Source organism: Eleutherodactylus coqui, chromosome 8 (assembly GCF_035609145.1).
Source record: "Eleutherodactylus coqui strain aEleCoq1 chromosome 8, aEleCoq1.hap1, whole genome shotgun sequence".
NCBI classification, from domain to species: Eukaryota; Metazoa; Chordata; class Amphibia; order Anura; family Eleutherodactylidae; genus Eleutherodactylus; species Eleutherodactylus coqui.
Window position 1 is genome coordinate 98,379,952 of NC_089844.1, and position 22,242 is coordinate 98,402,193.

Consider the following 22,242-nt stretch of genomic DNA (forward strand, 5'->3'; position numbering starts at 1 on the left):
TTATACGGCTGCGTAGACAGAAAAATGAAAAAAAGTTACGGGTTTTGATAAATGGAGATGAAAAAAATACCAAAAATCGTTGTGTCCTTAAGCCCAAAATAGGCCATGTCATTAAGGGGTTAAAGGCCCCTACCTGCAATTTTGCCAAAACAGGCACAAACAAACATGTATCCATTATGAGGCCTGCTTTTTAATACTGCGATTGGGCCCCTAGGTAGAGCTTTATTGGATGCATCTCCATTGTTGGGTATTTTAGTAGAACAGGAAGATGTCAGCTGGGGTTGTTTGCCAATAACTTGGCGCTACTGCTTGAACAACTGCCTGTTTATACGGGTCGATCGTCGTTTGATTTTTATGCCTGCGTAATCTGAATGATAAAAGACTAGCAAGACATTTTTGTTGTTCATTTGCTGGCAGTGTTTACATTGAATGATTATCATTCCGTTTCACATGATCCAGCATACAAACTGTTAGTATCGCTCGGTGTAAGAGAGCTCTAAGCTGTCAAACAGCTTCACTGACAGATCAACTACTGAAAGTAAGGTGGCTTTACACGGGCCAACAGTCACTGGAGTAATCGCTCTAAAGAGTGTTACGGGCAACAGTCGTCTCATGTGAACATGGGACCCAACAGGGAAAGTGAGCTAAAGTTGCTGGGTTTTAAAAACCAAACACCTATAAGCTCATTTAAACAGACAGTTATTCAATTACGAACGACTGCCTGTTTATTCTGAATGGAGGCCGGAAGAGATCTCTAGTGCGATCTGCCTCCATTCAGTGGGCAATTATTCTTCCTGTAAGAAAGCACAAAAGCGATAATCATTACGCAGTAGGTGAGAACAGCTGTTAGCGTGTTACTGGAGCGGGGAGGACAGTTACAGCGTTGTGGGCTGCAGGGCATAACGGGAGCACAGACAAAGTTGGAAGCTGAGGGGGGCATTAACAGGGCGATAACATAGGTGTTACCTGTCACTGTGCAGGTCTCCACCCATATTTCTGGTGGAGACAACATTACCCAGTCATCCTGTGTAAAGCCACCCTTAGACTGCAGTGTCTATAAAGTTATACGTCGAAGCGGCTGAAGGCAAAGGGAGCAAGATTTTAAATTAAATCCTGTTGCAAAAATGATTGTCAGCACTAAATATATGCATGTAATTAAAAGAAAATTGCAATCAAAGTTGTCCATAGCCCTTAATATACATACAGTATAGGATTGCGGTTTTGCATGAAGATAACTTCCGAATACACACATCTACTTTACTTTCTCTAGTGTAATAAAACAAGACATCTAATCCAACATTTCGCTTTTTCTACCATTCATAATGTATTCAGAGATGAAAAAAAGAGAGGGTTATTACATTTCTTTGAAACTCACACAAATCCCTTTAAAGTGCACATAATGGTGATGCATTTTGTGACCATTTCACTTTACTGTTAATCCAGTAATAGGACTAGCCATCATGACAAGAAGCCATCATGTTCTCTTCTCTCGGCACAGATGAGATTTTCCTACAAGATGTCTATTTCTGCTTCCAATGTACCCTCATCTCCACTTACAATTCTATAAATTGTGGTTGGCTCGGATGTTTTCCACACAAATACAAGAAGTTCTCAGGCTTCTGTTATGACAGCAGCCGGCTCACTCTATTTTCCTTGAAGTGTGCAGGTCGATTAAATCAGAAAAATCTTAGGCCTTGGGTCAAGATGCAAGCTGGCAAGGAATAGCCGGATCAAAAGGCCCAGGTTCAATCTTCTTTCAACTCTCAATGAAAATGGTAATACTTTTCCATTTAATTTAGCTCCCCAAATGGAGAAATTGAATTTAGGGTTTAACAAAAGAAAGCTAATCACAGTAAATGACCTAACATTTGGGTTGAGCTTTCACATTGTAGAAGACTGAAAAGAGACGTACAAAAGGGCAGATGAGACAACAGGAATGGGCAGTGGAGAATTGGAGAAATGTTATTTTCTGGATACTGTACAGAGTACATTGAGACACACAGAATATGGGGAAACACTCAGGCAACCAAAAAAACAACTTTGAGGAGATACTCAAGAACAGTTTTGTTGCATTGTTTTGGGTAGCGCAAAATATCTATTTTTTAAACTATCCATGTAAATGAATGAAACTGAACAAAAATACCTATTTACCTATAACTCTACAGAACCTAATGGATAATAGATACAACTTTGATATGAAATGTGATTTTTTTTTTTTTTTAATCCTCTATATGAAAAACTTTACATGAAATCTAGAAAAAAAATCATCAGTAAGTCAATCATTTAGTTGAAATTTTCTGCTACCAAAATTTCTATACACCAGCTTACGATTTCAAAAAGTGTAAATTATGAAGGGGTCCTGAAATGTTCTCGGCTCGACCCCCTTTCTAATGCAAACTTTTCCCATTGCTGCTATGAAATGTGTTCTTTCAGAGACCTCACCTGCCAATTTGCAATATAATACCATAATTTTTTATTTATTTAAATCCCTACTTTCAGAGGGATGATTTTGGCACCTAAGAAACTGAAAGATCTGGGAGACCCATCACAGTGTCAACATCCGAAATAGTTGAATTTGTTCATGACATGGTTTGGGAAATTAGGCAAATCTCACTGAAAATAATAGTCGAGACACTGCAGATATCCAAAGAATGTGTTTGAAGTATAATGGTGGCATGATCTACTGGATCTGCACAAGCATTCAGCCAAGTCCCAAAATAACTGACCGCGGATCAAAAGCGCACGAGTGAAAACTTCCAAGGTGATTTTGAAGCATTTTGAGGAATTTATTTAAACGACTGGTGACTGCTAATGAAACTTGGTTACACTACTGAGGGAGGGGAGGGACTTGTTATTTGTATAGCACCAACTTATTCCACAGCGCTTTCGGTAAGCTTTTAATTATTACCCCCAGCAAGCTGGGTACTCATTTTACCGACCTCAATAAGATGGAAGACTGAGTTAACCTTGAGCTGGCTACCTGAGCCATGCTGGGATTGAACTCACAACCTTCAGGTCATGAGAGAGAACGTAGGACTGCATTCTGCTGCCTTAACACTGTGCGCCACAAGATGCCCCTAGCGATGGCGCTTTGGATTTCCTTGGTCAAATAAATTCAAGACACAGAGGTCACCAGAAAACATCATAGACACCATTTTATTACCAGACTATCTCCAGAAGGGTGAAACCATCAATTCAGAATACAGTCACTTGCTGGGCAAATTAAAAGCGAGCCCCGCACAAAAATAGGACTTGCCGCGGCCGTCTGCATAGGAGTGCGTATTGTAATGCACTCCTATGCAGGCTTTGAGCGGCGGAAATCCCACGGGAAATCCCGCGGCGGGATTTCCGCCCGTGTGCAGGCGGCCTTAGAGAGAAAAAAAAAGACGCAGAAAGCTACAAGGTGATACATTCCTTTACACAAGGCTGCCAAGACACTGGATCTTTTGAAGGATCTGAGGATTCAGTGCATGAACCATTTACCCTACTCACCAGATCTTGTTCCATCAGACTATTACTTATTTCCAAACCTAAGAAAAAAACACTTGAAGGGCATACATTTTTGAATGCTTCACAGGTGATAGCATTAACAGAGTACTTTTTCAGTGACCAAACATCCAAGTTCTTTTTGGAAGGGTTAAAGAAACTTCAGAAACTAAATAAAAAGGGTGTTGAACGTGTAATATGTTGAGTAGCATTAGTTTCATGCCCCTAGCTCATTCTCTCCTTGGCTGGGCTGAAAATGTTTCAACCCCACCGTTCACAATTTTTGCGCACCCCTAACAGAAACCAAATATGAAAAAAAAAACACTAGTAGCTACAAGATAGGATCATCCGAAAACAATATAATGTAATATCACATTTGGCTGGTAAAAACACTCAAAAGCAACCAATGGACTGATTCATCTCATTTGGTTATTTTTGGCTGTATTCATTTGCCAAACCACCATGTGTTCAAGGTTCTGTGACCTTATAAGCAATCCAGCTTTATACCTTTTTACTGTGACCTCTGACCCTTCGGGATTCTATTTTCTTTCCCCATCTATATACTGTACACCATTTGCTTATATCTGTATAATGTCTAAAGCATGAAGGAGGAAATGCTCTGATTCCAAACTAAACTGCGATGTACACATCAATAAAGACTTGATCATTTCTACATTACTCTTCATGCCTCAGGAATTACCTGGAAATAGATTACTTTTTTTTGCTAGCCCTGGCTTTTATACTTGTGCGCTGCGTAGTGCAGGACCCTGGACAGACCTCGGGCTGCAGCCTTTGTATATCGAAAGGCTCTTCAGGGCATAATGCCCCATGTAGTATACACTCACCCCATTACCTTTGTATCCCCATTTTCTCACTCAGATTATCCCATATTGGCACTTTTCTGAAACACACACCAAACATATAGGACCAGCGCATGCAACGGTAGGCCATAAAGTTGTATATGATGCACAAAGACTAAGGCCCAACGTCCAGGGGCCAATTTGATTTGCGGGGCATCCGCAAATCAAGCCACCCATAGAGCTGCATTGGCGTCTGCAGATAGATTAAAACATGTGGATTTGATTTGCGAACCTTTTGGTCCGGAAAACAAATCGCAGCACGCTCCATTTTTCTGCAGATCCCACACAGACGGCTGCCGTTGAAGTCAATGGAAGCCGTCCGGTCCACGGCACACCCGCAGCTGACACAGTGGACATGCCGCAGATTCATCAGGAAATTTAAAAAATTAAATAACCGTACTGCGCATGGCTAACGGCAAGCTTTAAGGACAATGCACAGTACAGCGAACCCGGAAGTGGAGGGATCCAGGGGGACGCAGCTGCCGGAGAATGCGGGTAAGCAGGGCTCACATGGAATCCGACCTTCCTGAGGACATTTGGCCTTCTACTGTGTAAAAACAAACAAAAAAGGAAGTTCTATGTGCTGTTCTTAACCCCTTTCCTCTGGATAACTACCCCCTTCTTCATGCCTAGTTGCAATGCTCTTATACTTTAATCATCTCATTTTGGGAACTTTGCATTGTGCCCCACAAAAAGCGAGCGTTGATCAACGTTTTTGCAGGTTAGTTGGCACTCATTCAGCTCCCTTTACATGAAGCAATCAGCACTACTGTATGTGCCTGAAAGATCATCAATATAATTGTTCAGGCACATCCATTGTTGTCAGCAGCACATCTCTGCGGGGTGATGTGCTGCCAACAACAGATGACTTTTGGTGCCACATAACAGATGCGATCAACCGAGGCAACGACTGCTTGTTTATTTGTCAGCTGAACGCCGGAACCTTCACAACAAGGCAACAATCAGGTGAACGTTCATTTCCGACCATCTGCCAGTGCAAAAGGTCCTTAAATGTAGTGTCATCCCCACTGGGAGGCAGAAGGATACACTAACCTGGCAGGTGAGGAACAAGGCAGGCATACTGACAGCTAACGAGTCTATCGAATCAAAATTGGAAATAAAAGAAAAAGTACAAATGAATGAGCCATTAGCGCTCCGTATGATTGCACATATATTTCGTATGAGGTTCACTCCATCCATACAAAGTAATAATTACATTTAATCTAAGCAGTATGGCGGTTACTGAGCGTCTGAAAGCAGAACAGGCAGCCATTATACAGAGCCCGATATTGTGTAAAGATAATAAAAAATGAACAGATTTGCAATTATAATAATAAGTCACATAATGCTTTTTATGAGGACAGCTGAAAGCACTTTGCAGAAACAAATTATATGTTATTACTCTTCGCTATAATAGGATTACACTGATTTTATCTCACAGTGAAAGATTTACAAAAGTCATATTTTATCCACCATTAATAAAATAAAGCCTAATGTAATTGATATTTTAGGGTCAGTTCTAAGGAAGCTGTCCTCCTGAAAACAGAAGCCGTGCGGCATTTTGCCTTTCATTTTATCTGTGAAATGACAAAGTGATTGATTTTCAGCTTTTGTAAATATCTAATGAAGCTTGAGAAGCTGCAAGCATGATAGCATTACACAGTGCGTGCTGCAGACATGCACTTGTATCCTCCACTTACAGCATACGCCAGGAGTTAGCCACCTTGTGTGTTTCCTGCAGACAACACTGGCCGTAATTTGGGGAAGTACATCCACCCTTATGTTACAGAGACCTGGAGTCTGAAATGTGCAGCAGGTAGTGGAAAAGTTTGTATACAAGAGATACATCATGTATATCTGCCTCTATATAGCCACATGGGAGATGGTATAAACCTCCATAGTGCCACCTATTAGAAGCTAGCTTTGGTATTATTGTATCTTGTCACCACCAGGAAGTTGGGGTGGAGACAAGATTGACAGGGCGGTGATGCCCCCTGTTCCTCATTGGCTGCCGTCTGCCTCCCCTTCCTCTGCCTCACAAGTCCTGCCAGTCACTGAGAATGTTGTCCGGGAGGCCGTCGGGGAAGATACTTTGGCTGGAAAGCTACTCCGTTCCCCATCTGCCTCTCAGCAGCGGCATCGGTGACAGGTGCTGAAGGTGGAGGAGGCAGGGGACCAGTAGCTGACAATGGCCTCCCATTTCCCCCTTTACTGGCCTCGCTTTCACTCTCTCACCTCCGCTGCCCTTACCAACCCATGCTGTTACTCTCCCAGCCGTGGAGGAAGCTGATCCGCCGGCCAGCTCCTGAAGCAGTGGGGGAGACGACAGCAGAGAGACGTCGGAGCGGGAATCCATCCCTCCTGTAAAAAGTGAGGTGTGGGGCTGCTGCCGCTGCCACAAGCAGGTGGGGGCTGAGGAGGGAGCACGCAGGGAGGCATCAGTAAAGGGGAATAGCTGAGCTCTGCTGCATCAGCGCTCCCCTGACACAGCATAAACAGAGACACACAGAAGCCACCATACACAGCTGTGGGTGGCAAGAGATGGAAGGGTGATGGCTACTCTGGGGACACTGATAGCAGGAGTGTCTGTATGGAGGTTTGCCTGCCCTGGAGGGTTAGGGTTAGTTTTCCTGTTAGGCTTAGATTATTACCTCTAAATGCTTCCATGTTACACCTGTAACATGGAAGCATTTACAGCAAATAATCTAAGCCTAACAAGAAAACGAACCCTAACCCTCCAGGGCAGGCAAAAATCCATACAGACTTTGCTAGGACCTTTACGATTTCAGCCAATCGGGAGATAGGGGCGTGACAGGGGCATTCCTCCATGCAAGCTTTGTCAAACTACTAGGTTGTGGTGGTGACAAGGTACAATAGTACTGGTAACTTCCTTGTAAATTAATGTCTGACCTTTTACCAGACCTTGCAAAATGACTAAATAGATATCCTTGTAACAAAAAGCAACGTCAGCACTTCCCCTGATTGGACGATTTCACGTCTGCGCTGGGGATTCCTCTTTCCTGCTTCATTCAGAGAGCAGGAAAGGGGAATCCCCACAGTCGAATGATTCAGTCTTTGGTTGGACCAAACAGCGCCAGATGGACCCCATTGACTATAATGGGGTCCGCCCACTTTCCACCCAGCTGGCTGGCTTTTGGATGGAAGAAAAAGCGCTAAACAGCAGGAATCAGAGGTTTCTCCAGTCCCTGCTGTTTGAGCAAGTACCAGGCTGTTATTCAACAGCCAAGAACACGCTCCCCATGACACGGGAGATCTGTGCCAGGCTGTAGATGAAGCACCATAAAAAAAAGAGATTGCATCCGAATAAAGCCCCTTAAAGTGGCACGCCTGGAAATTTTCTGGGACAAGCTCCACTGCCCATAGCGATAAAGCCGGGAAGATTTCTGGGCTATGTTTCACTACGGGAGCTGCAGACCACCATGCCATAAGCTGTGGCATAGTGCTCTGCCTGCAAAGACTCACACAGAGCAGTGCAGGACTTTGAAAAACAGAAGCAGGAAGATATTGCCGATCTGCCGGCAATCTCCCACTTCTATTTTTAAAGTCCTGCACTACTTTGTTTACAGGTTGCCATAGAGACCATCGGCTTGTCAGAAGCCAGACGATGGTCTCTGTGGCAGGGAGAGCTGGTGCTTGGCTGTCAGAGGACAGCCAGGCACCAGCTCTACACAGCAGAGAAGGGAGAAAACCTCCGATCTCTGCTGTGTTAACCCTTTACATGCCGTGGTCTATATGACCACAACATATAAAGGGCTGTCACCATGGGACCCCCGGAATGTGATCAGGGGGTCCTGATGGGCCTCTGTAGAAGTCCCCTAAAGGGACCAAAAAAAAAAAAGTTAAGCGTTTTTATTTTTTTAATAATTTTTTGTCTTTCTTTACTTTGTGAAAAATTAAAAACAAAATTATACATGTGGTATCTCTGTGTCGTAATGACTCAGAGGAGGAAGTTAGTACATTATTTAACCCATTAATGACAAAGCCCCTTTTTTTCCCCCCATTTTCTTTTTTTCCTCCCACAGTTTAAAAAATCATAACTCCTTTATTTATTCATCGACGTTGCTGTATGAGGGCTTGTTTTTTGCGGGCCGAGTTGCATTTTTCAATGGTGCTATTTAAAGTACCATATAATGTGGTGAAAAACTTTTACAAAATTCTAAGTGGAGTAAAATGGAAAAAAAAAAAAAAGATATTCTGCCATCTTTCAGTGCGTTTGGTTTCTATGGCACACAAACGGCAACAAAAATGACATAACGTTATTCTTTGGGTCAGTGCGATTACTATGATACCAAACGTTAAAGGGGTTGTCCCGCGCCGAAACGGGTTTTTTTTTTTTTTTTTTAACCCCCCCCCCCCCCCCCCCGTTCAGCGCGAGACAACCCCGATGCAGGGGTTAAAAAAACAACCCGCACAGCGCTTACCTGAATCCCGGCGGTCCGGCGTCTTCATACTCACCTGCTGAAGATGGCCGCCGGGATCCTCTGTCTCCATGGACCGCAGGGCTTCTGTGCGGTCCATTGCCGATTCCAGCCTCCTGATTGGCTGGAATCGGCACGTGACGGGGCGGAGCTACACGGAGCCCCATTCAGAAAAGAAGAAGACCCGGACTGCGCAAGCGCGGCTAATTTGGCCATCGGAGGGCGAAAATTAGTCGGCACCATGGAGACGAGGACGCCAGCAACGGAGCAGGTAAGTATAAAACTTTTTATAACTTCTGTATGGCTCATAATTAATGCACAATGTACATTACAAAGTGCATTAATATGGCCATACAGAAGTGTATAGACCCACTTGCTGCCGCGGGACAACCCCTTTAATAGTTTTTTTTTGCTGCAGTACTTGTATTTTTTTTCAAAGACATTTAATTTTTTTCAATTATCTTCTGCGCACAATAACTTTTTAATGTTTCTGTCGACGTACTTAAGCAAGGGCTCATTTTTTGCAGGATGTCCTGTAGTTTACGTTGGTACCAATCCAGAATACATACGACTTTTTGATCGCTTTCTTTTTGAATGCATTTGTGGCATTCTTTATTTTTTTTCAGACTATGTTCACCGTGCCGGGAAAAAAATGCACTACTTTGATAGATTGGACTTTTACGGACGCAGCGATACCAAATATGTATTTTTCTTATATGATTTAGATTTTTTATTATGGATATGGCAAAAGGAGTGCGATTTAAACTTTTATTCCTTTTTTTTTTTTTTTAACTGTGAAAAAGTTGCAAAAAAGAAAAAAAAACTATTTCAATTTGGTATTGGCATAATCGCACTGGCCTGTAGAATTATTTAATATATTATTTATACTGCTCAGAGAATGCAGTGAAAAATAAAAATAAAAAACATGCCAGAATTAAAGATTTTGTTCATCTTGCCACTAGAAAAAATGGAATAAAAAGCGAATAAAAAATTAGATAAATGAAGACTAGAGTTCCTCCCGCAAAAAACAAGCCCTCATATGGCTGTGTCAATGGAAAAATGAAAGTTATGGCTCTTGGAACGCAACTGCAAAATTAGTTGAAATTAAATGATTAGACCATTTAAAAAACCTGCCCTGGTGGGTCTGACAGGGTGGTAAGAAACCCGCCACTCAAGGGGTTAAGGCATATGGGCGGTCATTAAGGGGTTAATGGAGTTATACAATTGTAATGTAAAGAGACTTTCCATTAGTTAACCCATTAAGGACCAGGCACAGTAAATTTAGGAAGCCTGGTCCCGGGCTTAAAGCATCGCCATATGTAAAACTACAGCGGCGCTTTAAGCCTCCTTCCTCTGCAATCAATCAGAGGCAGGAAGGGGTTATCAGCTGTTATTGACAGCTGATACCCCTCCTGCCTTCCCCTCCGGGTTATTTAACCCTTTCTGCCTTCTGCTTCCCTGAGTACACAGTGCTCAATAAGTGCTGTGTACTAGAGAGTGAAAGTAACATGTAACTTTCACTTCGGGAGCCCAGGAGGTCACATGACCGCCGGTTTCCCTGCTAAAGCAGAGCTGAAGGGTCATACTAGACCCTGGCCAGCTCTGCCAGTGACTAATGTCATTACAGGGGTTGCTTTTCCCTGTAACTGGGGCTCCTATGGATGCCCCAGCTACAGTGGGAAAGTGTCAAATAAAAAAATACAAAAAAGTAAATAAATAAATGTTCCCCAAAGGTCTTATAGGACGTCATGGGGGACATAGATAGTAAAAAACATAATTACATACACAAATAAAATAAAATTATAGAATACAATTATATATATATATATATATATATATATATATATATATATATATATATATATATATATATAATATATAAATAACAAGAAAATAACCCAAAGCCGACGCCAACCAAAACTGTCGCCGTATGCGCCCTGTAAACCAAAATCATACATGCTATATATCAAAACGTCCGAAATAGAGGAACCCGTTCCCATACTTTATTTTAGCATAAATATACTAAATTAAAAAAAATTACTTTAAATGTTATTAAAAAAATTATTTTTTTAGCATTTTACTCCCAATAAAACAAACAAACAAAAAAAAACAGAAAAAAAGAGTCAGTAAAAAAGATATTTAAAAAAAAAATAAATCCCTATATGTCACGGGAAAAAAAAATGCAGTAAAAATAATTTTGGTAGCTAAAGGAAACAAAATAGGGCAGTAAAACCGCCACATGGGTAAAATCCCTAAAACATGTCTGGTCCTTAAGGTACAAAACAGCTTGCTTATTAAGGGGTTAAATCAGCTTGTACTCACCTCTCCTGGGCCCCTAGTGTGTTCAGCGCCACCGCTTGGGGTCTTCTCCGTGACATTATGCTTACACACTGCAGGAATTTGTCTAAATTATGTCACAGGCTGCTGCAGCTGATAGCTGAGTTCTGCCACTGGCTGCAGCAGCCTGTGACATCTGTTACAGGCTGACTGCGACCTGTAAATAAACACTGAGCATGGAGGACCAAGCAGCGGAGCAGGAGATGCAGGGAGCCTGGAATGGCAAAGCAAATTTGTTGTTTTAACCCATGGAGAGCCTGTTTACATTACAGTGCACACAGAACATAAATACTGCAGATATTCGGTGTGGATTTGCGCACTGAAAATCTGCAGCAGATCACAGTGTCGGGCACATGGGTGGCATCTGAACAAATCTCACAGTTTGTGTAATTATTTCATATTGAAATTGACCTGTGGTACAGATTTTTAAATCTGCAGCGTGTCAAATTCTGCTGTGGATTTTCACCCTATTTAATGTAGCTGGCACAATCATAGAAGGCGTTGCCTACAAATGTAAGTACACGCATATGCATACATAGAACTACAAAATAGTGCTAAGAATAGGATTTTTTGTTACTCACTGTAAAAACCTTTTGTTAGGGCCACTACAGACTGGTGAGAAAATCTGGAGATTTTCTCGCGCTGCGAGAGTGAGTGAAAACGCATGATTATGAAACCAATGAATTTCAATGGTTTCATTCTCATTTACAATGTTTTCACTCCTGCGATGCTGCAAAAAAAAAAAAAAAAAATAGTCGCAGCATGTCCATGCTTTCTGTGATATCTTCTATTGAAAGCAATGGGAGAAGATCGCAAACCCTTGCTGCAGATGTGACAGCAGCAGCAGGGGATTCCTTCATCCCGCAGGGAGTCCCCTAATCACTGAATACTGTAATAGCACCGGCAGGTTGTTCAGTGATGAGGGTACTCCCCGCGGGGATGAAGGAATCCCCTGCTCTGCTGTCCCAGTAGCAGCAGGAGATCGCAATGTTCTCCCTATGTTTTCAATGGGGCCAGCACTGCCCGCCACCAGCCCCATTGAAAACTAGGTGAAACTCCTGGATGAAGGCATCCTCTGCTGCAGCTGGCAAAGCTGCAGCAGGGGATCGCTATCTTCTCTAATTGCTCTCAATGGGCCCGGAGCTGCTGCTGCCATAATTAAAGCAATGGGATGAAGGGAACCACAGCAGTGATGCAAGGCTGTTTTCACATGAAAACGCCTCGTATTCAGGGTTTTTTAAAAAGGTTTGGGAGAGTGATATCGGGCCATGAATCACCATCGGATATCGCTCTCACCAGTCCGCTGGAGCCCTAAGATGTTCATTTTGAGACACTGCACCCACCAATTGTTTATGGGAACCAACTGTTTCTCTGTCCACAGCTTTCACGTTTACTTCTTCGTTTAGTTGTATGTCGTTTTTAAGTTATATTTTCAGTTGGTCTCTTTGCTTTTTGTTCCTTAAAGGAGATGTCTCGAGGCAGCAGTGAAATATTTTTTTTGCCCAGTCCCCCTTCTTCAGCATACATTACTAAGTACCAATGTAAATGGCTTTTAAAGCCGGTTCCTACTTACAGTTCTGGCGTTTCATGAACTTATAAAAAGTTTCCCAAAGATGGCCGCCGCTTCTTCTCCCTGCGCTTGCTTCAGCCCGACGTGCTCGCTCCCGAGACGCCGGTCACGCTTCGTATTAGCAGGGAGCTGTCCAGTGCTGATCCTTTCCCCCTGCACAAGTAACCCAGGCTTCCTAATAGCAGGGAGCTGTCCAGTGCTGAATTCTCAGCAGAAGGTACTGTAATGCCTCCCTGCAATTCACTTTCCACTGTTTTAGATGAAATAGTTTTTTCACCTAAATATATATGTGTGTGTATATATGCGTGTACACATTTTATATATATATCTATATATATATAGATAGATATATATAGTATACGTGTGTATGAGTATACGCATACGCGTATTCGTGAGTGTATATATACACACACATTATATATATATATATATATACACACATATATATATATACCCACACGTGTTTGTATATGTGTGTGTGTATATTATATATATATATATATATATATATATATATATATATATATATATATATATATATATATATATATACACACATACACACACACACACACATATATATATATATATATATATATATATATATATATATATAATATATATGTGTGTGTGTGTGTGTGTGTGTGTGTATATATATATATGTGTGTGTGTGTGTCTGTCTGTCTGTCTATATATATATGTCTGTCTGTCTGTCTGTGTGTGTGTCCCGGCGGCGGGAGGCTCGGGCAGCATCGGGGGCACGGCGGCGGGAGGCTCGGGCAGCATCGGGAGCAGCATCGGGGGCATGGCGGCGGGAGGCTCGGGCAGCATCGGGGGCACGGCGGCGGGAGGCTCGGGCAGCATCGGGGGCACGGCGGCGGGAGGCTCGGGCAGCATCGGGGGCACGGCGGCGGGAGGCTCGGGCAGCATCGGGGGCAGCATCGGGGGCATGGCGGCAGGCTCGGGGGCACGGCGGCAGGCTCGGGCAGCACGGCGGCGGGCTCGGGCAGCACGGCGGCGGGCTCGGGCAGCACGGCGGCGGGCTCCGGTGGCAGGCGGTGAGCTCCGGGAACAGGCGGTGAGCTCCGGGAACAGGCGGTGAGCTCGGGGGACAGGCGGTGAGCTCGGGGGACAGGCGGTGAGCTCGGGGGACAGGCGGTGAGCTCGGGGGACAGGCGGTGGGCTCCGGGGGCAGGCGGTGAGCTCCGGGGGACAGGCGGTGGGCTCGGGGGACAGGCGGTGGGCTCGGGGGACAGGCGGTGGGCTCGGGGGACAGGCGGTGGGCTCGGGGGACAGGCGGTGGGCTCGGGGGACAGGCGGTGGGCTCGGGGGGCAGGCGGTGGGCTCCGGGGGCAGGCGGTGGGCTCCGGGGGCAGGCGGTGGGCTCCGGGGGCAGGCGGTGGGCTCCGGGGGCAGGCGACTTACATGGGTGGCTTCTCGGCTGGGCTTCTCGTCTCCGCTCGGCTGGGCTGCTGAACTTTCTGCACCTTTCTGTAACAGAGGAAGGTACAGAATGGCCGCTCCAGCGCGCTCCCGAGAGGTTACAGCTCGTCTGCGCATGCGCAGAAGAGCTATAGCGTCTAACATACTGAAGCGGCTCGCGCTGAGCAGAAGACCGGACTGCGCAAGCGCGTCTAAAAAAGCAAGCTGCCAGCGAATTTAGACGGAACCATGGAGACGAGGACGCTAGCAACGGAGCAGGTAAGTGGAATAACTTCTGTATGGCTCATATTTAATGCACGATGTATATTACAAAGTGCATTAATATGGCCATACGGAAGTGTATAACCCCACTTGGTTTCGCGAGACCACCCCTTTAATGCTTGTTTGCAAACTGATTTAGTGGAGTGGCTAATCTAAATTTGTTCTGTGCATGTCAGACGGCGAGCCGTCCAGACTATCTGCAATACAGATGTAAATATTTCAGCAGGGACGATGGCCGAGGTCGGAGCCGTATTGCGCTGTGTTCCCAAATGAACATCCAAAAAAAAAAAAAAAAGTTTTATGGTGAGTAACAAAAAAATACTATTTTCTCGGCTGTGTCACTGGGGGACACAGTGAAGACCTTGCAATGTTAAAAGGCTGTCCCTTGGAATGGGCCAAAAGTACCTCTGATGCAATCAGGTTACTGCCGCCTGCAGAATCCTGTGACCAAAGGCAGCAGCAGAGGATGCTTTTGTAAAATTTTATAAAAGGCATAAAGTGAAGACCAGCTCGCAGCCTTGCAGACCTGGAGGGCAGAAGCATTATGGGACACTGCCCAGGAGGCACCCACTGTGCGTGTAGAGTGAGCCATCACCGAAATGGTCGGAGTCCTGTCCTTGGCACGGTAGCCTCCACAATCGCTGACCTGATCCATCCTTTGGACGATTGATAATCCATCCAAATTGTCTGAGAGTGTCTAGCATCTTGTCTTCCAGATAAGGGATCACAACTATCCTCCTGGAAAAGTTTGGTCAGATCGAACGGTGGGTAAGAAGCGAAAAAGCACAGAATGAAAATCTACTGCCCATCCTGAAGAGATGATCTTATGTACACAGAAATCTTGGATGTGAGCAAACCATACGTCCCTGAATCATGCTCCCTCCAACCCTGAATGACCAGGCTGGGGACTGCCCTTCATCCCCAGGAGGACTTTGCGGAAGAGGGCTTGGTTACTTGAGGAGGAGGGCACCAGGAAGGGCGTAGTTTAACGGATGGTCACTTTTGAATGAAAGTGAAAGACCTACTTTTCTTCTCAGCAGTGTACTCATGAGAGGACCTGTATTGTGGAAGGTAAGAATTTTTTCCACCTGTCGCCTCAGAAATTATTTAATCTATGTAGCTGCCGGAAAGGTGTATTCCTGTATAGGGAAGTCCTGTAAGAGCCTTTTTTGAAGCGAGATCTGCAGACCAACACTTTAGCCACAAGGTGCGACAGATTGTCATGGCAAGCACGGAGGAACGGGCTAATAGCCTGACAACATCTAGGGAGGACTCGCAGAGGAATGTGCCTGTCTGGGAAAGCTGAAGAGCCAGCTTGGCTAACTGCTCCTGTGGGGCATCAGAGAGGACTCCTCGGCGCAATTGTTTTGCCCATTCGGATGTGGACCTACTAACTTATGATGAGGCAAAGAGCAGACGAAGGGCCAACCTAGTCACCTCAAACAGGACTCGGAAAAGGATTCCAGCAGTCTATCAATGTTGATGACGCATTTGCCAGGGGCAGGAAAAGGCATTATGATAGCGCAGACATTGGGGCATCCAATGGTGAAGAGGACCCCTTTTAATGGACTTCTTAGGAAAATAATACATAATGTGCAAGCGCTTAGCCTTCGGGAAATGTTTATCAAGGTTTAACTATTCTTTCGTCACAACGTCCTTAATTTCCACATTAGTGGAGAAAATTTTATGCGAACATCTATGATGTCAAAAAGAGAAGGCAACTGTGGTGGTACAGGAAATCATGATCTTGCATATGGATAGTGTCCTTAGACAGCTCTATAAGAGCGTCTACCATAGCAGAGACTCTGGAAGACCTTTACTCCTCAAAAGGAAGAGTCAAAATCCAATATTTTGGCCCTCAGAGCAGAACTGTCCCTAGAAGGGATTGAGTGGGATGCTGCTGGTAGAGGCGAGGCAGAGGAAGGAGGAGACTTGGTATGACCATGTGACCTTGAAGACAGTTGGCATTTGGAGGTCCTGCGTGCATTACGGCAGGAACGATTCTTCAACATCCGACCCTTCAGTCGGGTTTTGGCTGGATATTTCGCTCAGCATCTCTACAATGGACCTGGAGGCTTTTGTGAGGTCCACAACTGCCACATAAGAGAGCGTGCTCATTCGGGTTCAGGACCCTGTAGAGACACAGCAGTGGATGTCCCTGGGACAGGTTTACTGGCTGGTCTGGGGGGTAGGCAGTTTGTGCAAAGGGGCTTCTGCTGCCCGCATGAAAATTTGCCACAACAGTGGCAGCATGCAAAGCATGTCATAATGGTTGTGCTCTGATAACTGGGTTCCTAGCTAAAATCCATTATTGTAGCTGTATGTGCAAAGTAAAATGTGGCTAGCTGCTACGTGTGCATAATGTACAGGCTGAGAGCTACAGTGGGATAGGGTGGAAAGGGGATGCCTAGGGCATGTTTTACTCTGGGTCCAGGAGATCCCCCTGACCTGTGGAGTAGAGGCGCCACAAAAAAAAAAATAGTACACAGAACAAGAGGTGTGGGAAATTGGGGGTGGGATAGATCACCAGTAGCGGAATTCCGACCCCTAGAAGTATGTCGTGACCAACCACAGAAAGGCTGATTTCTAATGCCTATCAGCGAAAAGCACATTTCCAGTGCAAATGCAAAAGGAATAGATCTTCGTGACTGAATGAGGACAGGCCAGAAGAGGAGACGCTGAAAGCAGTGGGGTGAACGAAAGATCGTGCAACCAAAGTGACATGGGCAGGTCGGAGGTGAGGTGACTGAAAAATTGTTGGCAAGCCAGGAGGGGAGATGACCAACCAAAAGGGCGTGGGTGGCCAGAAGAGGAGCCAGAGTAGTGCAGGAGCTGGAAACTGGCACCGTGCCATCAAAGTTCGTCACGTGGTCATGGTGACCAGAAGCGATCCAAGCAATGGCTGGGCCAGAAAAAGCGATCAGAAGTCCCCAAAACACAGCGCAGTTCAAGAGAACCAACTCAAGGGAAATTACCTCCCCCCTGCAGGTAACTCTACATGCGGGCCACCTCCCCCTGGGGCCACAAGAGATCTGGTTGCATGGAGTGGGAATCCTGGAATAGGGGGCCCCATACTTACCTTTCCTGGAGAAGGAAGGTCCATATGCTGTGGCATCGAATTCAGCCTGATCTACATCTCACCTCCCTTTGGTGGGGAACGGGAGTTTAGGGATTCAAGCTAAAGGACCTTCACTGGTGGGTCACCGAAGAGTTAATGCTTTTGTGTGCCACTTTGCCTTCGGAAGGCGGGGAAGCAGCAGCGAATATAGTGGCAACCATGGTGTCGCTCCTTAGTAGGGGGATTCTGTCACTCTGTGAACCCCGGAATTCTGTGATCCTGAAGACCTGCAGCAGAACGTTCTGCCTCCTATGGACCCCAAGCTAAAAATCGATTTAGTCTAGTGGCAACAGGAGAGGTATAACTGGTAGGAAGAGTCAAGTCTTCCTGCTGTGTCCCCCAATGACGCACCTTGTTGCATTAATGTCAAACAACACATAACATTTGTCCACTGGTAAATGTGCTTGTAAGGAGGCCCAATACACACACTCTTAGGGCGGTCACTTGCATTTTTCCTTGTGATCTGCCTATGTCTGCCTACTGTTTCTGTTCTCCACCACATGTCTGGCCTCTATGACTTGTGTCCCACTTAGGGTCCATTTACACCAAAAGATTTCCTTAGTTTAAATGAGCGAACAATGTCAGAGTTTGCTTCTTCACTCATGCAGGCTGTTTATACAAGCAGATGCATCGTTGATTCGTTCAAAAGAGAAATCATTCAGGCATTCTCATTCACTGTATTCGTGAATGAGAACAACTGAACGATCGGTATTCAAACCAATCAAGCCAATGATGATATTAATGCCTGCATAAAACGGATGAACAAAAGATTTATCGTTCGTCATTCGATTGCTGCCGGCTTTGGCACTGAACAATTATCGTTTATTTTCGCTTGTTTGAACGATTTTCTGACTTAACACTGGTCAACAGCGAAAATTTTTCCAACTTGAAAATAGGTCATTCTTAATCATTTCATCATGGAATAAATGAAAAGGACATTGAAAACTTTGAGTTAGCTCTAGTCTCTGAGATTTAACCCATTTAAGTTAAATATATGTACCTTTATTCAGATCCACAAGGTCAGAGGAGTGAAATCACTAAATAAACTAAAGTATATGTAGTAAAATAGTTGAATAATAGAGATGAGCGAGCGTACTCGTCCGAGCTTGATATTCGTGCGAATATTAGGGTGTTCGGGATGCTCGTTACTCGTAACGAGTACCACGCGGTGTTCCGGTTACTTTCAGTTTCCTCTCTGAGACGTTAGCGCGCTTTTCTGGCCAATTGAAAGACAGGGAAGGCATTACAACTTCCCCCTGTGACGTTCAAGCCCTATACCACCCCCCTGCTGTGAGTGGCTGGGGCGATCAGATGTCACCCGAGTATAAAAGTCGGCCCCTCCCGCGGCTCGCCTCAGATGTCTTGTGAGTTAGTGAGGGACAGTGGTATCGTGCTGGAGCTGCTGTAGGGAGAGCGTTAGGAGTTAGTGTAGGCTTCAAGAACCCCAAAGGTCCTTCTTAGGGCCACATCTACCTGTGTGCAGGCTGCTGCTAGCAGTGGTTTTTTAATTTTTTTTTTCTCAAAATCGGCAGTGCAGAGCATTGCACCCGGCATTAGGGACAGAAGTGGTGCTTAGGCAGGGAGAGTGTTAGGAGTGAGTGTAGCCTTCAAGAACCTCAACGGTCCGTTCTAGGGCCAAATTTAACCGTGTGCAGTACTGTGCTGGCTGCTGTTAGCAGTGTTGCATATTTTTTTTCTTCTAAAAATCGTCTGTGCAGAGCATTGCACCCTCCATTGATACTACAGAATTGTGTAGGCAGGGCCACAACACAGTTATTGTTCATTGAATATACGCAGTGGGGCCTTCCCTTTGCAAAAAAGGGAAAAAATTATATTTGGCCTGCCTGTGTCAGTCCTAAGGTCTCCGTGTACGTGTGTGCTGCGTGGAGAACGTACAAAAATCAGACGCAACCAGCTACGGTTTACTGCAGGCTTGCGCCATTGTCTTTCCTGACTGGCAAATACCTGCTCTGCCAGAGTTAATAACTCTGCTACACTAAAGTTGTGTGACACTTTTTCAGGACCACACCACAGTTATTAAACGTATTGTTCATTGAATATACGCAGTGGGGCCTTCCCTTTGCAAAAAAGCGAAAAAATTATATTTGACCTGCAGGCTTGCGCCAATTTATTTCCTGCCTGGGAAATCAAATCACTGGTAATACAGCATGCTGAGGGGTAGGGGTAGGCCTAGAGGACGTGGACGCGGCCGAGGACGCGGAGGGCCAAGTGAGGGTGTGGGCACAGGCCGAGCTCCTGATCCAGGTGTGTCGCAGCCGACTGCTGCGCGATTAGGAGAGAGGCACGTTTCTGGCGTCCCCACATTCATCGCCCAATTAATGGGTCCACGCGGGAGACCTTTATTAGAAAATGAGCAGTGTGAGCAGGTCCTGTCCTGGATGGCAGAAAGTGCTTCGAGCAACCTATCGTCCAGCCACAGTTCTGCGCCGTCCACTGCTGCAAATCCGAATCCTCTGTCTGCTGCTCCTCCTTCCTCCCAGCCTCCTCACTCCACTACAATGACACATGCTCAGGAGCGGGAACACTCCCAGGAACTTTTCTCGGGCCCCTGCTCAGATTGGGCAGCAGTGGTTCCTCTACCACCAGAGGAGTTTATCGTCACTGATGCCCAACCATTGGAAAGTTCCCGGGGTCCGGGGGATAAGGCTGGGGACTTCCGGCAACTGTCTCAAGACCTTTCAGTGGGTGAGGAGGACGATGACGATGAGACACAGTTGTCTTGCAGTGAGGTAGTAGTAAGGGCAGTAAGTCCGAGGGAGCAGCGCACAGAGGATTCGGAGGAAGAGCAGCAGGACGATGAGGTGACTGACCCCACCTGGTGTGCAACGCCTACACAGAACAGGTCTTCAGAGGGGGAGGCACGGGCAGCAGCAGGGCAGGTTGCAAGAGGCAGTGCGGTGGCCAGGGGTAGAGGCAGGGCCAGACCGAATAATCCACCAAGTGTTTCCCAAAGCGCCCCCTCGCGCCATGCCACCCTGCAGAGGCCGAGGTGCTCTAAGGTCTGGCAGTTTTTCACCGAGACGCCTGACGACCGACGAACAGTGGTGTGCAACCTTTGTCGCGCCAAGATCAGCCGGGGAGCCACCACCAACAGCCTGACCACCACCAGCATGCGCAGACATATGATGGCCAAGCACCCCACAAGGTGGGACGAAGGCCGTTCACCGCCTCCGGTTTGCACCGCTGCCTCTCCCCCTGTGCCCCAACCTGCCACTGAGATCCAACCCCCCTCTCAGGACACAGGCACGACCGTCTCATGGCCTGCACCCACACCCTCACCTCCGCTGTCCTCGGCCCCATCCACCAATGTCTCGCACCGCACAGTCCAGACGTCGCTAGCGCAACTGTTGGAGCGCAAGCGCAAGTACGCCGCCACGCACCCGCACGCTCAATCGTTAACCGTCCACATAGCCAAATTTATCAGCCTTGAGATGCTGCCGTATAGGGTTGTGGAAACGGAGTCCTTCAAAGCTATGATGGCGGCGGCGGCCCCGCGCTACTCAGTTCCCAGTCGCCACTACTTTTCCCGATGTGCCGTCCAAGCCCTGCACGACCACGTCTCCTGCAACATTGTACGCGCCCTCACCAATGCGGTTAGTGGCAAGGTCCACTTAACTACGGACACGTGGACAAGCACAGGCGGGCAGGGCCACTACATCTCCCTGACGGCACATTGGGTGAATTTAGTGGAGGCTGGGACAGAGTCAGAGCCTGGGACCGCTCACGTCCTACCCACCCCCAGAATTGCGGGCCCCAGCTCGGTGGTGGTATGTTCGGCGGTGTATGCTTCTTCCACTAAAGCACCCTCCTCCTCCTCCTCCTCCTCCTCAACCTCTGTCTCGCAATCTAGATTGCTGTAGTACTTGTATTTTCTTCAAAGACATTTAATTTTTTAAAATTATTTTCTGCTGCATCTTCTGCGCTCAATAACTTTTTTATTTTTCTGTCGACGTAGTTAAGTGAGGGCTCATTTTTTGCAGGATGTCCCGTAGTTTACGTTGGTACCAATCCGGAATACATACGACTTTTTGTTCGCTTTTTATTGCATTTTCTCTGGGAAACAGGGTGACTGAAAAAGTGCATTTGTGGCGTTCTTTATTTTTTTTTCGGACTACGTTCACTGTGTGGGGTAAATAATGCACTACTTTGATAGATCGGACATTTATGGACGGGGCGATACCAAATTTGTATTTTTCTTTTAGGATTTAAATTTTTTTTATTATAGATATGGCAAAAGGAGGGTGATTTAAACTTGTATTACTTTTTTTTTTAAAGTGTGAAAAAGTCATGAAAAAGAAAAATAACTATTACAATTTGGTATTGGTATAATTGTACCGGCCTGTAGAATGACTTTAATACATTATTATTTATACTGCTCAGAGAATGCAGTGAAAAATAAAAATAAAAAACATGCCAGAATTACAGATTTTGTTAATCTTGCCACTAGAAAAAATGGAATAAAAAGCGATCAAAATTTTACATGGTCCAAAAATTAGATAAATGAAGACTAGAGTTCGTCCTGCAAAAAAACAAGCCCTTCTAGAGCGCTGGCAATGGAAAAATAAAATTAATACGGCTCTTGGAATGTGGCCACACAAAAGCAAACCTTTAAAAAAAAAATATGCTTAAAATGTACAAAAATAGCGAAACATGAAAACTGTATAAACTCGGTATCGCTGGAACCATGATGACTCAGAGAATAATGTT

At 45.5% G+C, this 22,242-nt stretch overlaps 1 protein-coding gene across 3 annotated transcripts in view; it reads right to left on the bottom strand.

Moving 5' to 3' along the window:
- PLEKHM3 (pleckstrin homology domain containing M3) overlaps positions 1–22,242 on the bottom strand; it is a 180,317-nt gene that overhangs the window by 129,513 nt on the left and 28,562 nt on the right. The window lies entirely within an intron of this gene.